General features: G+C 39.8%; 1 protein-coding gene across 6 annotated transcripts in view; it reads right to left on the bottom strand.

The window, feature by feature from the left end:
* Window positions 1-15538, bottom strand: part of CACNB2 (calcium voltage-gated channel auxiliary subunit beta 2) — a 382104-nt gene that overhangs the window by 180515 nt on the left and 186051 nt on the right. The window contains exon 1 of one of the 6 annotated variants that reach the window (XM_044227108.1): window positions 5813-5830. The exons of the other annotated variants lie outside the window; for them this stretch is intronic. The gene's annotated coding sequence lies outside the window, so the exon portion shown is untranslated. Of the gene's footprint in view, window positions 1-5812; window positions 5831-15538 lie in introns of those variants that run through there. 6 annotated transcript variants of the gene reach the window in all.

Here is a 15538-nt window from a genome sequence, read left to right as displayed (position 1 = left end):
AAAACTTTTTCTACTCCCTCCCTTCTCCCCCACAGCCCTCCTTCAGCTCCCTATGACCTATAGCAATTTAGTAAAGTCTACTCATGTACAAAGATGAAAAAATCACTTTTTTTCCCTACTGACCTCCCGGTGGATTTTCTCTCCTCCCTCTCTGCCCCTCCCCCTGATCATACTCTCTCTCTCTCTCCCTCCCTCTCAAATAAATAAACAAATCTTTAAAAAAATGTTTCAGCAAAGCAAACTTTGAAAAGTCCATATGGTCAACCGCTATTCTTGCTGCACTTAATGTAAATAATCAGGCCAAGTATAATGGGACTAGACTTTTTTTGCAAAAACATTAGTCTTACTTTGATTATCTTTGATAGAAATAGGGGTAACTGCCCCGAGAAAAAATCTGTTTCAATGGAAAACTATAAATAAACCCTTTTGGATATCAGATTCCAGTCCCGTTAATTGATTTATGTTTTCTATTATAAACTATCCGGATTTGAATGCTTCTAGTTTTCTCCAATATCTGGCTACAATGTTCCAAAATAACTGACTTCCAATTTTCCAAAATTCCAATTTTCTCCCACCCTGTGACTTGGAATCACTAAGAAGTAAAACTGCTCTTTTTCTAAAGCTATGCAAACTAAAGTTGGACAACTTGGTATGAACTTCAGGGAAATCACCACAACAGCTCTTGTATAAACCATCTTCATGCCTATTGTGGTATGGCCGCTCATGAAAATCACCAGAGACATCTCAACTGCAAACTAGGAAATCTGTCCGATTGCTACTGGCTGTCCTCATTCTATCTGAAAATGCTTTGAGTTCAATCTAGAAGTCTTAACTGATGACCTATAGAACTCTGACTACGTTTATAATTTACTCTAATCATTAACCATCATTTTTATTTTGTTTCCATAGGAATACCTCTTCCTAAATACCTAATTGTGAAACCATCAACAAAAGGAAAGAGCAAATACTGAACAGGAAGATATTTGTGAACGATAAATCTGATAAGGTGTTAATAACCCAAATATCAAAAAATCATACAACTCAATACCCTAAAAAATCTGATTTAAAAATGGACAGAGAGGGGGCGCCTGGGTGACTCAGTGGGTTAGGCCGCTGCCTTCGGCTCAGGTCAGGATCTCAGGGTCCTGGGATCGAGTCCCGCATTGGGTTCTCTGCTCAGTGGGGAGCCTGCTTCCTCCTCTCTCTCTCTGCCTGCCTCTCTGCCTACTCGTGATCTCTCTCTGTCAAATAAATAAATAAAATCTTTACAAAAAAAAAATGGACAGAGGACCTGAGTAAACATTTTTCCAAAGTAGACATACAGACAGCAGACACATGGAAAGATGCTCACCATCACTAATCATCAGGTAAATGCAAATTAAAACCACAATGAGAGATCACCTCACACCTGTCAATATGGCGAGTAGTAAAAAGACAAGAAAGAATAAGTGTTGGCAAGGATGTGGGTAAAAGAGAACCCTCGTGCACTGTTGGTGGGAATGTAAATTGGTACATCCACTATGGAAAACAGCAGGAAGGTCCTCAAAAAATTAAAAATAGAAATACCATACAATCCAGTGATTCTACTTTTGTAGTATTTACCGCCTCCCCCAATGAAAACACTGAGAAAGATATATTCACCCCTATGTTCATGGTAGTTTTATTTACAATAGCCAAGATATGGAAGTAAGCTAAGTGTGTCCATCAATAGATGAATGGCTAAAGATACGGTGAGTTTGTGTGCATGTGTGTATAAACATTTGTTTAGAAAAAGCCATGAAAACAAAACCTTGTCATTCGCAGCAACATGGATGGACCTCCAGAGTATTATTATGTTAAGGGAAATAAGTCAGATGGAGAAAGACAAATACGGTATTATTTCACTTATATGTGGAGTCTAAAAACCAAAATAAATAAACCAACAAAACCAGAGACAGACTCATGGATACACAGAGCAAACGGGTGGTTGCCAGAGCAGAGAGGGGTGGGGCGATGGTCAAATTAGATGAAGGTGATTAAGAGGTACCAACTTCTGGTTCTAAAATAAATGAGTCATTAAGATGTGGAACACAGCACAGGGAACACAGTCCATGATATTGTCACAACTTTGCATGGTGACAGATGGAACTAGACTTACGATGGGGAGCACTTCACAGTGTATGTAAATGTCAAATCACTACGCTGACCTGAAACTAACATCATATAAAAATTTTTTAATTGATTTATTTTCAAGACTAAGAAGACCAATTCAGTAAAATACTAGAGCAATCTACCAACTCAACCTCTGAATTGGGAAACTCCTTGGGGATTTCAAAGGCGGGCCTGCAGAACAGACTATGCCACCCCAAAATATGCCAGTTTCAGCATACTCATTATTTTGAATTACAGTTACTCAAGAAACAGCTGGTGCAAGGACACTCTGAACCTCCTTTGTCCCCCTGAGAGCAGAACATAAATCTCCCATTTGAAGACACCCTCCCTGTACCAGGAGGGTAGAAAACGTCTTTACCCCCAGAGAGGGGGAATTCAAGGCCAAAAATGCTGTATGAACAAACTTTGTTACGTCTTCACTAATTTGCGACTTCAAGCCCGAACCCCTGCTTTGTGAGTTCTCCAAAAATGTATTGTTTCTTTTTCTGAAACAGCCGCCTACTTTGGTCATTTCTTTGAGTCTCATATTTTTATGGGTTCCCGTATGTACACAATTAAATTTTTTTTCTGTTCATTTGTTTCATGTCAATTTAATTATGAGACCAGCCAAAGAACCCAGAAGGGAAGAAAGGGAAAGTTCTCCTCCCCTGCAGGATACAGGGCTCCCGTCAATGTCCTCTTCTTTTTCCCCTTCCCAACTGCTTTAGCAATAGAAAGGTTAAGAGAAAGAAGGAATAATAATTCAAAAATTACTAGACTTTTTAGAACACTTAACCTCCTTCATCTTTTGATTTTTTTTTTTTTTTTTTTTTCTCTTTTGGGCTGGTCGTCATTTAGGAGGTCTGGTGCTTTACCCTTTGGGAGTCGAGGGCCACAGTGAGAATCTGTGAAAGCTAGAAAATGAGAATGTATACATAGACTCAAATATTTGCATATCGTTTCCGGTGGGTTTGCACTTGCCTTCTCCTGGCCCTCTGATCCCAGGTCCGCAGATAACCACTTAGGGAGTCCCACTTTGCAGGGCTGTTATTTATTTTAATCTCTCTTTCTTCCAATGTGCAAATCAAAAACAGCTCACAAATTTCCCCTGCTGCCTCTTCTAGAGATCATGGTCTGGGATCTCTGAGCTAAGTTCTTTCATTATTAGGCAGAGTAGAAAATGTAGACAGGCAAGTGCATTCCCTCAGTAACTTAGGCACCGTGCTAAACAGTATCTATGCATTGTGATTTTAAAGAAAAATTCTCACAAATACTGGAAATGCAGATATTAGTATTCTTAATTTTATAATTCGGAGATGATCAAAATTTGCCAATCGTACAGTTATTATTAAGGGAATGGCCTAATAGTCAAAGTCAAGTTTGACCAGATCCAAACACTTGCTCTTAACCACAGTCAGAAAAACTGAAATTGTGGGTAATGGGTTAACTAAACAAAACAGCCTACATAAGTCGGATGGGTCATTTCTGTTGGGCACACAATTTCAGTCATAACGAATATTCAAGTTCAAGAAACTTAATGCAACAATACCAGCATTCATAAAAAGATAACAAATGCACTTAACACTAGTCAGAATCTTTTTTTTGCCCTTGATAGTGAAAAAGTAATTATCAGTATCAATTTTTACTAGTTTATTAATTTCACCTTCACCAAAATAAGAATGAAGTGTATGGTTTCTAGATGTGTTTTTGTGTGTTTGGGATTTGCAGTGATTTTAAAGGAGTACAACTGATAGAAAAGCTGAAAACATACTTGGTTAGAACAAAAATAAGGGTCATGTAGCTTCTTCAGCCTCCTAAAAAGTTATTCCACAATATATATACATACACACACGAATGTATACACAGACATATATGGATTTTAAAATTATCTTCCTTTGTATTATTGTCCAAATTGAAAAACTAGCTTCTGTCATCATTGGGGAGTTTTTGAGACTGACGGGATGAAGGTGTAAAATGGAAAGAGAATTATTTTTCTAAGGACTTACTTTAAACTTTAACCCTTAAAGGAAAAATCCACATGTTTACCAGCCTATTCAAACACTCGTATTAGTTAAAATGAGAAATGATTAGATCACAGGAAACAAAGAGCTAGGACAGGGGGGGGGGGTTGGTGGAGAAAGTAGTTTAAAAGGATAAATCGTCCCTGTGTGGATTCCCCAATCATCCTTCACAGAACCGAAATTAACTCTACGATAAACCACTCCACTATTCTGAAGTCATCTAGATTGACATCCCAATTAAATAACTGTGACATTTTTGTGCCATATTTCACTGCTGAAAATATTCAAAATGACCCCTGGAATGTGTTAGGATACTTAGCAATTTGGGGGTCAGAATTATACATTTTCCCAATTCATAAGAGAATTCCTTTGCAGAAACAATCATAACAGCTATTTTGTGTGCGATCACATTCTTAGAAAGCAGGCAAGTTTACGGGAAAGGATGATTCTAGAGGCCCCTGAGAACAAACAGGTATTGAATAATTTCTAAAGTACAGGCGAGCGATAGCTTTAGAATTAGTGTGCACATAGCCAGCCATGCCAGAGTCTTGGGAAATAGAACCGTGGTACACAACATTTAACGGGGGCAAGCACAAGCAAGGAAAAGGGTGTGCTTAAAAAATTCTAGATGAAATATAACAAAAGATAATTAAAAGCACCTAGATCAAGCGACTCATCTCACAGTTGCCTGATTGTGCTAATGCCGTCATCTGATATAAGACCGAACAAGTGATTACCACACACAGGTATTTCTCAGTAAGGACTTTTCCTTTTCTCTTCCTTCCTTTCTCTCTTTTCTTTTTTTTCCTTTTTTTTTTTTTTTTTTGTTAGATGAACTTAGGGTGTATTGGAGCCAGAAACAGAAGAGGTACCTTGGAAAGAATTTCTAGGCAAGCTGTACTTAATTGATTTTAAAAAGGTATTTTCATGTCCTATTGGCACAGACCTTTGTAACCTCAGGATTTTTCTTTTTACAGGCTCTACCTTACATCTGGGTTCTAGCGCGATGACTGTTTTTTCCTGAAAACTTCCCTCGAAGGGCCCCATAATGATGTGATCTTTACTTTCAAAGATCCATTCCAAATCGAAAGATCCAAACATCCAGTTTTTGTCTGGTAAAGCTCTATGCTTACTTTTTTTTTTAAACATTAGACTCCCATTTCTGTATTTCATTAAATTCACAAATTTTTTGAAGCGACAAACAAGCAACGAACTCTGAATTTGCATCCATGCAGAAAGTCAAATCATTTTGATTTACATAGAAAGGCTTCTGGAAAGAAAAAAAAAAAAGAAAAGAAAAGAAAGCAAGCAGCAAGTGTCCAGACTGTCAGTGTTATGCGTAAGGGACCCACTGTCCACAGCTGGAGAAAGCATTTCCATTTTCCAGTGTCTCCCAGTCTCTCCCTCTCTCTGCCACAAGCTACTATACTGATCTCAATTACACACAGTTTAAAACCAGAGTTACAGCTCTCCTTGCTTCAACCGCCCCGGAACATTTACATAATCGCACTGCAAATGACATTTCTGGCATGATAAGCAAAACTTTTAAAAAAGTGAAGCGACGAACGTGATTGAGCTTGAGCTCGCTAACAATCAAGGACATTCCTGTTCTCTTTAAACCACACCGTGCATCTGGCCTGCCTCCCTGCCCGCCTGCTTACCCCAGGAATGATGTACTTAGTCTGAGGAGACATGAAGCGTCTGTCAAGCATGCCAGCCCCGTTCCAAGTGCACCCAGCTCTCCAGAGAGCAAGAATGGGCTTCACAGGGGCAAGAACTCAGTTAAAAAGCTCAAGGCAGCCAAGGGTGGCTTTGCTGACCGGCATATCCATCAACTGCTTTCCTTTTCCTTGCTGGCTGGAGGTGCGCGCAGTTGTAGCCAGCCGGTGTGACTTTCTAAAAAGTTCTTCAGATTATAACGGCTCTCTCTGTTCTGGAACCATTTAGGCATCGCAGACAAGCTCATCAAAGTCAATTAACAAACGCAAGTGGGAGGGTCTCTTTCTCCTTCCAGCTACGTCAGCTGGCTTGCAAGAGCAAAGCCTGTGAACTTGTGAAACCGACAAACGTTTCATCAATGTCAGATGCCTGCCTTGGGGCGACACTGGCTACAGCGGTGCTTCGGGATACTTTACTATACAACAGATTGCACAACTGGACAAGCTGTCAGCGATCAAGAAAACTACTAGACTGTGAAAAAAAGTCTGGGACACAAGTGAGGACATTCCGGTGCTCACATCCGATGGGAGAAAGTATTTCCTCCCTCACATACGAGAAAGTGATATCTTTCTTTTGTGGTCACCTTTCACATTCTCCGCGTGCATGAAAAAAACATTTTTTCCCCCCACAAAGCCAAATGCTTGGATAAATTTAATTTTATTTTAACTGAAAACGTCTTTTCATCCAAAGATGACTTTTTAAGAAGTGGAACAAAACCCACTATACTCTAAGAACATGTTTGCAAAGCATGTAACAAAGGATTACTATCCAGAAGACAGAAAGAGCTCCTAAAAGCCAATAAAGAAAAGACCCACAAAATAAGAGAATAAGGAAAAGAAAAATGAATAAATAAACCACAGAAGAGAAAAACCTAAGTGGCTAAGAAACGAAAAATGCTTTGCTGCTGGTTGGCAATACAAATGAAAATCTCAATTTACCATTTCACACCCATTTGGGTAGAAACATTTAAGGTATTTGAAATTCCAGACCTTGGTGAGGACGTCAAACAGGGGTCGGCACACTCTAGCCTGAGGCCATATCTAAGCAGCTACCCATGACTCGTAACTTGCTAGCTAGGAGGATGACTGACGGCTGCTTTCGCTTGACAGGTGCAGAGTTGAGGTTATGACAGAGACCATGTAGCTTACCAAGGCTGAAATATTTCTGGGCTACTCCTTCACAGAAAAGGTCTGCCAGCCCCTGAAGCAGAGTAACTAGACTCTCAGACTTTGTAGGTGGGAGTATAAATCGGGAGAGTCACGTTCGTGATTTTGTGAAAGGTGAGGGCAGCAAAGTTGTTAGTGACCGTGCCTGTTGGGGGCCCTCCTGCCCTCACACAGGCACACGGGGCGGCAGAGTAGGCACAGAACGTCGCTAGCAACATTGGAGATCTTGGTAAAAACCTGTTAACAAATCCAACATGTAGCAACAGGAAAGTGGATAAACAAGGTCTGAGACCCTACAGCAAGGAGAGTAAATGGTTTCTGAGTAACTACATGGATTAAATCAAAGCAAGCATGTCGGTAGGGAAAAGCAAGTTGTAGGACCTTTATACCTTGAGAACCTATGATATGATTTGTATAAAGGTGGAAAATATTCGAAAATACTATATGCTTTCTATAGGTAGTGAAAGTATAGAAATAAATGTGAAAAAGGACTAAATGCAGGAGAATGTTACATCAGGAAAGGAGTCCATCTGGAAGAATTATTGAAGGTTGGGGAAACTCTATTAGTGATATTTTATTTCTTACACTAGGTTGTACTTCCACCACTCGCCACTATATTATTTTCTATGTATTTTTTGTAACTAAAAATTTCATAATTAAGTGCATTATTTATTCATAATAAAGAAATAATTTTAGGATTAGAAAAAACAGTGGAAAGAATGAGGCAAAAATGCCAAATCATTATATAGACATTAAAATGTTTATAGGACACTTTCATTTGTGACAAAATACATATGAAATGTGAGAATATGTAAAAGAAAAAGAAGAGCCTACCATTTTTTTTCTATAATAATGACTTCACTGTTAAAATGATTTAGAGAGAAACTTGTAAGGAAATGTGAATTCTATTTATAGTGGTTACATCTAGGTAGTGGGTTGAGGGTAGGTTTTTTCTCTCCTTTAGAAAAATTTAGTATTTTGGGGTACCCGGGTGGCTCATTTGGTTAAGTGTCCGCATCTTGATTTCAGCTCAGATCATGATCTTAGGGTCCTGAGACCAAGCTGTGATCTTAGGGTCCACAGATCAATCTGTGTCTGGCTCTGCAATCAGTGGAGAGTTTGCTTAAGATTCTCTCTCTCCCTGCCTCTGCCTCTCCCCTGGCTTATGTGCACACACGCACACATACACACACACACACACACTCTCTCTCTCTCAAAAAAATAAAAAAATAAAAAATTTTAAAAAAAAGTATTTTCAAACTTTTCATGATAGGTTTATATTATTTTTCTGATCCCCAAAAGTATTAAGTGTCTAACTGACAACCAAGGGTTATCCAATTTTCTAGAGAAATTAGAAACCTTTGTTTAACTCACTATTTACTTTAGATTACGATATCTTACATATGTGTAAGAGTAGAAATTAATTTGTAAAAACCTGATAGGAATGCCAATGGATCTGATGATTTGACCAGCAGAAACAAATTCATCCAGTTAAAATGCTAATGATTTCCATCTTGTATAAAAGATAACCTCCTCTCCCCCCACCCCACAACTGTTTTATTGCCTGGTGCAGTAGTTAACAGTTCTGTATCTAATTTAACAATCTTAGCCCTGTATCGTTTTTTCAACGACTATAAATGCTTAGGTCTCCCCCATAATCTTTCTAAACTGGTTTTACCATCCTGCCAGTTTCCTCAATAAACTAAAAAATCTTTGAAACACATTCACGGTACATTTATTTGTGATAAACATACTGAAATTTTTGGAAAATTACACTTGGCCTTCAATGTTTCTGACAATGGCGTATTTGATTACTAGCTTTCCAAGTCTAGCCCGTAGTAGTATATAGCACCACTAAGACATACTTACAATAGAAAAACATCGGTCACTGATGTTAATTTCAGGTAAGCAAAAAACAACTGGGGTTTGAAAAGGAGGAGGAGACGGAAATTCTGCAAACCAATTTCAATGCCTTTCCAAGCACCTATAAGTTTTTTTTTTTTAAAGATTTTTTATATTTTATTTGACAGAGAGAGAGAGATCACAAGTAGGCAGAGAGGCAGGCAGAGACAGAGGGGGAAGCAGGCTCCCCGCTGAGCAGAGAGCCCGATGTGGGGCTTGATCCCAGACACTGAGATCATGACCCGAGCCGAAGGCAGTGGCTTAACCCACTGAGCCACCCAGGCGCCCCAGCACCTATAAGTTTTTTAATACTAAACAACAGTATGTCCCTGTTACAGGGATAGCATTTTTTTCACACATTAAATATGATTTCTTTCTTCCCCTTTCAAATGGGACGGAGGGATATTTTCTTGAGGTCTCTGGGAAGACAAAGATAAACAGAGAAAAGAGACGGTATAAGAAATGCAGGTTATCAGGGAAAAATAGACTAGTCAGAGTGTAAGCCAGGAAGGTGATAACAGAAGTGCATGCAAGATTTTAGATCAGCTTATCATTCCAGAAACCAGAAGAAATGACAAACCCAAGAAGATCTGGTCACTTTCCAGGGATAAGAGGGTAGGTGACCTTAATTTAGGTGGGTTAGTCAATATCCAGTAGTTATATTTTTTTTCAAAGATTGTATTTATTTATTTGGTGGGGGGAAGGGTAGAGGGAGAGGGAGAGAATCTCAAGCAGATTCTGAGCTGAGGGTGGAGCCCAGGGCAGGGCTTGATTCCACAACCCCGAGATCATGACCTGAGCCAAAACCGAGTTGGACACTCAACTGACGGACCCATCAGGTACCGTGTGATTATTATTTTTTTTTAAAGATTTATTTATTTGAGAGAAACAGTAAGTAGGGGGAGAGACAGAGGGAGAGAATCTTCAAGCAGACTCCTCGCTGAACGTGGAGGGACTTAGCCCCGCGTGGGACTTAATCCCATGACCTGAACGAAACCAAGAGTGGGATGCTTAACCAACTGAGCCACCCAGGTGCCCCTCCAATAGTGATTTTTTTAGTTTTTCATACATGTGATAAATTTTCAAGCTAAGTGTTTGTACTTTACAGAATGTCTAAGATACAAAGAATAAATAATGTCTAAAATATATAGTATAGAATAAAAATACTAAAAATGACGTTTTCTGTTTTTTCTTGGTATAAGATAACTTCCCTGGTTTTACAAAGCATTTTCATTGTTAAGTACTGGTGGGGGGGTGTGGAGAACAACCCAGAACAAAAGGAAAGAATAGCAACACTTATCCTTGCCATCCCTCAGGTTCCTAATCTATGAAAAGAGAATTGTCAAGATTACATGAAACCTCTAAAAGACATCTGGCACATCAGAGACGACAAATAAATGTTAGTTTTCTTTGCTATAACTGGGTGGTTCTCAGCTGGGAATGATTTTGCCCCTAGGGGACATTTAGCAATGTCGAGGGACATTTCTGATTGCCACACTGGGAAGGGTGGTTGGTTTACTAGCATCTAGTGGGTAGAAGCCAAGGACGCCGCTAAACATCTTATAAGGCACAGGCGAGTCTCCCACAACAAAGAATTTTCCAGCTCAATAGGTCAATAGTGCTGAGGTTGAGAAATCTGAAGGTGTCCTTTATATCAATGCTATCAATGAGAAGCACTTTAACGTCCTGTGAAATTCAAACCATATCTAGAGCTACGCCAGGTTGCCTTAATGTAGGATAGAGGGTTGGAAAGGCAAAGGGCAGGGACAGGGGAAGCTGACCGCTGTGAATTGGGGACATCTCAGAGGCAGCCCCTGGGAGTTCAGCCAAGAGCCCAGTTATGCTATGAGTTTCTACTGGAGGAGCCCATGGAGACCACAGGCTAGCTTGGTGTCAGATTTCAGATGGAAGAACCAAAGGTTTCTGCAGTCGGGACTGGCATTCACACCACTAATCTTTTGCATTAGCTTGTTTCCAGTTCCCTTCGACCATACCCCTACCAACTCCCCACCCCCCCACCACCAAGTTGTCTTTGCTAAACTGTGAAAAAGGCTTCATGAAGTTGACATGAGAACTGGAGAACTCCGGGAGCGCTATTTATATAACCAAAGAGGCATGCTCACCAATCTGCCAAGAGAAGGGTTCTCTTTATTTGCTGTATTTGTATTCAGAATTGTTATTATCTGTCTACATAAACAGAAGGCAGGGAGGAGAGCTTCAATAGCCCTGAATCCTCAATCTGAGACAACAGTCCCATTTGTTGTTCTAAACTTTAAAACAGCAGCGGAACTTTCTGGATTGGGGGTGGGGGCAAAGTAGAAATATGTTATGTTGCCAGGAGACAAAAAAAAAAGTCAAAATTTTGGAAATCACGTACTTTGAGCAGCCACTCCAGACTTCAAAGGCCAGACTGTTTATCTAACGGGCAAGGATTGTGAAAAAAACTTCCTTGATCAAACCCCCATTCAGAGCTTGTGCCATCAATGGTGTCATCTTTGATTACAAAAGGCCATGATATGTGTACAAATATGGGTAATGACGGCGTGCGTTAGCCAGACAGTGAATCATGACAGCAAAACAAAACTCTAACGTGTGTGTACACTCTAAACCTCGCATGTGTTTTTGGTAAATAACAGCCAAACACATTGTTTTTCTCAAGAAATAAAAACAAGAAACAATTCCAAATGCCATAGGAAAAAAGAAAAAAAAAACCCAAACAAAAACCCAAATGAAAATAGTCACATTTAGAATTGAATTTTGTTTCCGCCTAACTTATTGGTGTCACTAATAAATTTATTTATTTATTTTTATTTCATGTGACAACAAATCCCAACCGATTTCTACTGGTTATTGATTCAGAAGAATAATAGCAAAAACAAAGCATTTTTCCCCCATATCTGTACTATTTGACCCCAAAACTTGCACCGTTCAATTTCTTTCCTCACATTTTATTCTTGTAAATAGTCTGTTATCAACTTGGCCCTAATTCATCTAGAGGCAGATGAAGGCAGAATCTTCATTTAAATCAGAGCCACTCAAATCAAGAAAGTTCCCCTTTTTTATTTCATAAAAAATCTAGCAGTGACAGAACTCAGCTAGCTTCTTGTCCTTCTTCCCTCCTTAATAAAAGAGTCCCCCCCCCTTTTAAAAATATATTACACAATTTATCTTTAGTTAAGAACTTACACTGGCCAAACAACTTCCTTTCTGAGACATTGTACTAATTTCAAACATATCACAACTGACAAGAGCCGAAAGGAACTCTCTTCTCCACCATTTGCTTTCCCTCACTATTGGCTAAGACAGACTTGAAAATATTCCTGAGTACTGTTATTAACAAAGAGCCACAGTAATTTTAATCTACATCAAAACTTCTACTTCAGATTATTCTAGGAAAAATAAAAGAAGGAGAGGGTGTCTTGGGGGCTCCTTTGACCTTTTTATTTCCCCATGGATCCGTTCTACTGTAAATTTGACTCCAAAAAAGCATAGTTTATAATTTTTTAGTACTTGAAACCTGCATTTAACATAATAAAACTCTCTTTCCTTATTATTAAATGTCTTTCCAGAGTGATCTATAAGAAAATCCGCTATTTTCTATAGTGATTGAATGAACCTATGTAATTCAATGTATTATGTTTAATGTTTGAATATTTCCCTTTAAAACAACCGCCACTGAATTATGCCAGATGGGGTGTGGGCTGGGGATTAAGAAGGTTACATCAAGTGCTGGGTTTGCTCTGTGTTTTTGAGATACCCCTGGTCCCAACACACACACACCCACATTTCTTAATCTTCCCAGCCCTGCTCTATCCTGCCATCTTACGGGTTTTCCTCCTGAAATTTTCACTTCTCACCTGCTTTAAGGGAGTCATGATTCCCTACTCAGTTTCTGTGAGGTCGTCCGAAAGATCCAAGGTCTTTCATTTCCAGGCTCTTCCACGTAGCACCAGCTAGACACATTCCCATGAACTTCCAGTAGTGTGTTCAAACATACTTGCTTCCAAAGGAATTTTTCTTCCACCCCCAATACCCCAGTCCTGCACACTGTAGTGAACAGCACCACTGTCCTCCTGTGACTGGACCAAAAACTCATTGGCAAGTCCTGCCCACTCAAGCCAACCTTTGTTACCTCTCTTATGACCTGCCTAGCAATAGCCCCTAACTCACTTCATGGCTGCTGTCCCACCTGCACAGATAGCCAAAGTTGTCTCTTGTTTTATAAGGTTTTAGTCATTTATTTATATGAGAGCAGGAGAGCGAGAGCTTGTGAGTGGGGGTGTGGGGAGGAGCAGCGGGAGAGGGACAAGCAGACTCAGTGCTCTACGCTGAGCGTGGAGCCCGATGCGGGGCTCGATCCCACAACCCTGAGATCATGACCCGAGCCCAAATCAAGAGTTCAACATTTAACTGACCGAGCCACAGAGGTGCCCTGAAAGTTGTCTTTTTTAAAGCACGAATTCATTTCAATTGCTCTGCTGCTTAATATCTTCTAATCATTTCTCAGTGCAGCTGAAATGTGCAGGGCTGGCGAGAACTGGCTCCTGGCCACATTTCTGACCTCATCTCCCCTCACTCTGCCCGTCGGCGCCACAGCGGAAGCCACAATGGCCTTCCTGATGTCCCCTGACTGCGCCACATGCATTCTGGTGTCAGGGATCTGCATTTGCTCTTCTGACTAGTTGGAATGCTTTCCCCGTAGACAGACACATGGCTGCCTCCCTCTTACATCATTCAGGTAAACTCATCTCCTCAGAGAAGCCCTGACCTCCGGGACCAAAGTAGAGCTATTCTCTGTCACAGGACCCTGTTTGATTTTCTCTGCAGCTTAGAGCAATAGTTGAGGGTACCCAATGTATTGATTTCTAGATCATATTTGCCTTCCCATTAGAATGAGTATAGAACATCTGGTTTGTCCACCATGCTAACTTCAGTTTTAATATGGCCACCATGAATGTGTTCTCTTACTGCTTTCAGAATAGTATGGTCTTTTCCGCAATCTAGTAAAACCTGGAAGTATATTCAATAAAGCCGAAAGGATGCTAGACTCAGAGATAGTCGAACGGAGTTAGTTCCAACTCTGCTGCCATTTAACTAACTGGTTGAGTGACTTGATATGCCTGAAGCCTTAGAAGCTTCCAACTTAAAGAGAGGTCGTTCAGCTGGTCTACAGAGAGGCTAATGACTTAGTCTAGCCCTACCACTATCAGTTCCAAAATTTCTATTCCACTAAACATGCTGGAGGAAAGAGACTTCATACAACAGTCTAAATTAGTTAGAGTTTCTAGTTATAATCTCTAAGAGATTCACAACTAATTTAGGTTAAAAAAAAATGGCCAAAATAAATGGCCCTTGCCATTTATTGGTTAATCAAATTCTCACCCAATTCTTCTTTAAACTAAAGCTTGCTGGGGTGCCTGGGTGGCTCAGTGGGTTAAAGCCTCTGCCTTTGGCTCAGGTCATGATCCCAGAGCCCTGTCTGTCAAATAAATAAATAAAATCTTTTTTTTTTTCTTAAAGATTTTATTTATTTATTTATTTGACAGAGAGAGAGAGAGAGAGAGAGATCACAAGCAGGCAGAAAGGCAGGCAGAGAGAGAGAGGAGGAAGCAGGCTCCCTGCTGAGCAGAGAGCCCGATGCAGGGCTCGATCCCAGGACTCTGAGATCATGACCTGAGCCGAAGGCAGCAGCTTAACCCACTGAGCCACCCAGGCGCCCCTAAATAAATAAAATCTTAAAATAAACTAAAGCTTGCTGACCTAGCGAGTCCTAGAAGGAGCATATCTGATATCTTCATGCATTTGCGAGTTGGCCATATAATATAGACTTAAATAAGGTCTGCCAAACATTGTAAGTATTAAATAGTGAATATGATTTTTAGGACTTATTTGTCTTATCTTTAAAACTCCAGCTTTGGTCAGGTATAACTGACATAGGAAATGATAAGATAATTAGAGTGTTCATCGTGATGGTTTGATAGAAACATGTACGTTGTGAAAGGGTCCCTCCTGTCTAGTTAATTCACACATTCTATCATCTCACATGGTGTCTTTTTGTAGTGAGTGTGGGAACACCTCATTGTCAGTTGCAGTCATGATGCCTTAGATCCTCAGAGCTTACTCATCCTATAGCTAAACGTCTGGAACCTTTAACATCTTCCCCCTATTGCTCCCCACCACCTAGCCCCAGTATTCATTTCGCTAACCTACAATGAACTTGTAAATTTTCAAAATATGAATTTATAAATTCAGTACCACAGGATAAAGTTAAATAAAACAGATTAAAAAATAGATCTAGGGGAAACAATGAATTAGGGATACAGAAGAGCATACAAGGCTGCTAAAAATAAGATCATGAGCTCAAATGGAATGGCTCCCACCATGTGATTCCATTTTACTAATTCCTGCGATGAAGTAGTGAAATGAGTCGATTTTTCTAGAAGCAAATTTTGTGTAAATCACAAAAATGTGAACTGAATTTACTCCCTAATTTTTACTACAAACAGAGACCCATTTTTAAAGCTTCCATCTCCCCCACACCACTTTTTCATTACAGGGTGATTTAGGAGCACCAACTCTAAGAAAACAAGATATTCCCAA

The sequence above is a fragment of the Neovison vison genome, chromosome 12 (genome assembly GCF_020171115.1).
Source record: "Neovison vison isolate M4711 chromosome 12, ASM_NN_V1, whole genome shotgun sequence".
Taxonomy (NCBI): domain Eukaryota; kingdom Metazoa; phylum Chordata; class Mammalia; order Carnivora; family Mustelidae; genus Neogale; species Neogale vison.
The sequence above is the reverse complement of the archived record's forward strand: the minus strand, read 5'-3'. Positions and strand labels throughout refer to the sequence as shown.